We start from the raw sequence: 2,414 nt of genomic DNA, 5'->3' as shown, positions 1-2,414 counted from the left end.
CTGGCGCGCCACTGCCGCCGCCGCCGCGCCGCCGCCGCCACCGCGCGGGGACCGCGCCGTCGGCCGACGCTCGGGGGCTGGATAGTAAGTACCGCGTCCGCTTCCTCGAGGCGCCCCGCGGGCACACCCAGAAGTGGCTGCCCATAGATGCGGGCACACGAAGAAGCGGCCTTCAGCGGGGTTGACGCCGGCATTCTGACGTAGAAAACGGTTTCTGCCACTGCAGAATGAAGATCCGCTGTGGAATGGGTAGGTGCTGAGCGCCGGAATACATCCTGTTTTTAGATTGGCACGCCTCTACCCCGGCACGCCTTTAATTCTGCCTCGTATGGTCGGGTGAGTACGCGATCACGAGCGGCGGCTCTGTTTGGTGTGGGCTGACGGGCTGGTAGATCAGGAGATTGCCGGATTAAGCAAAATGTCACCAACGACGGCACGGTATTTTGGCTATGACACGCGGTGAATCCCGTCCCATCGTGCAGACGTTTGTCTTTAAGCTGTTTTAATATACGTTCTCCGTGAAAAGTTGGAGGCGGTTAAATCTACGCCGTTAAATCTAGGTTTTGTTTTGAAATCACTGGTCTGTCTGAGTGTTTTTACTCCAGAAATTGAACTTTGAACTTCTCGCTTTTACGTCATCGTGACGTAATTTAAAAGCTATGGTTTCCGTTTTTACTTAGTTTTTATTTAGATTCCCGTTGTGAACTCCCTTTAGAGTCAGTGTAGCGTTTAGAAGCGATGCTAGAGACGAGCGGACTCGGAGACAAAGTCCGAGACGCGCTCAGAGGCGGTTCTAGGGGAGGGACGGTACCAAGAGCCGTCTCAGAGACAGGTGCTGGTTCACATACAGTCTCAATCAATGCCGATTCGATCAGCTTGAAATATCAATTTCGGGTTTTCAGTCTTATTCTCTTCACACATATTTGTGTCTGAAAGTTACTAGAGCTGTCAGAAAGCTTGATTAGGATTCGCTTTTTGATATGTTTCAAAGATTCATAACCCTCTCTAATGTTGCGATGGTTCTTATGAACTTAGGGGCTCTTGCCAGAGCATAACTTTATGCTCATAGCTTAGGTTCGAGACCTTTTTGAGAAGCTATTACGCTCCTTTCAGGCTTAAATAACCGACATCTCACTAGCATTGCCCTGCTCTTATTCTGTGGCTTTGTCTGTTACGAAGTAAGATCTTAGGAGCCCTCTCAGGACGTCACGTTGATCGATCATTGGTGTCTTGGTCCAGCGGACTTGTGCCCTCCAGAGTGAGAACATGCGCCCCTAAGCCTCACATTGAGTTTGCTTCTGATCAACACATGGCCACAGGTATAGCCAGGAGGCCTCAGAGGTGGCGCATGCCGTTCGCGAGACGAGACTAAATCACAAAGGCCTTTGTAGCTTTGGTTAGGAATGAAGCGTCTACAATCGGCGACCGTGTCGTGGCATGTTGATGGAACACTCATCATGACGCCTCGCTACCCGGCTGTGAGCTGCGGGCATGGCCAACAATAACACGCCCTGTTTATATCAGTGTCCACTTGTCCATTTTTCCAAATCCTTCCTGTCCTCTTCGCCGTTCCTGTGTCTTCCCAACCCTCCATCGCCAGGCTCTTGCTGCAGCAGCGCCAGCCCAGCCGTGCAACGAAGCCCTAACCCCCTGCTCTTAGGAACCCCTAGCCTCGGCTGGTGTTGTCCGTCACAGCATTCGCGTAGCTTGATATCACGTGGCTTGATGCCACGCGCGGCGCCGGGGGGGGGGGGGGGATGGAGGGTAGGCCAGTGGGTGACGCTTCGGGAGGGTGGTTCCCGGCCGCGGCATTGCCAAATTGTGCAGGCATCTATCAATCCTGCAGTCTCATGGCTCGCAGCTCGAGGGACCCTCGCTGTTCTAGCGCATCCAACTGGTCCTGTAAACAGTTAGGTCCAGCACGGCTTCGCGTACTTCACAAGTAAGCCGACGGGTACTTCCCTGAACTATGTGAGCAAATAGCTGACCACGCTTTGATACACTGTAGTTTCATGTTGCAAAACATACGAAGGAAAGCAGGACAACAAAAGCAGTAGAGTGAAATAGGAACACTTTTGGCGATGTTTTCACTGTCGGAGCGTCTCCGCCATGACGGCGGTATACAGTATACACATTCTAAGGTGAATACTGCACCTCAGCATGGGATTACATGATCGATGGACTGTACCGAGACTGTGTTGAATCGAAAATTCATGAGCTCCACCCAAATTGGAGCCTTAAGCCCCGCGCTGAACACTTTCACCAGCTCCTAGCGTCCTGTGAAGGCCTCTGACGTACGGCGGTGTTGAGTTTCACACCTCATGTAGATGGGACTATTGCAAGAACGGCTTTGTCATTTGAAGTGAAACTTTCGGTATCGGATAGGAAATACAAGCGACGTCCCTCCCCCCCCC

This window comes from Pollicipes pollicipes, unplaced genomic scaffold (assembly GCF_011947565.3).
Source record: "Pollicipes pollicipes isolate AB1234 unplaced genomic scaffold, Ppol_2.1 Scaffold_7231;HRSCAF=8579_pilon_pilon_pilon, whole genome shotgun sequence".
Classification (NCBI taxonomy): domain Eukaryota; kingdom Metazoa; phylum Arthropoda; class Thecostraca; order Pollicipedomorpha; family Pollicipedidae; genus Pollicipes; species Pollicipes pollicipes.
This window is presented reverse-complemented; position numbering follows the sequence as displayed.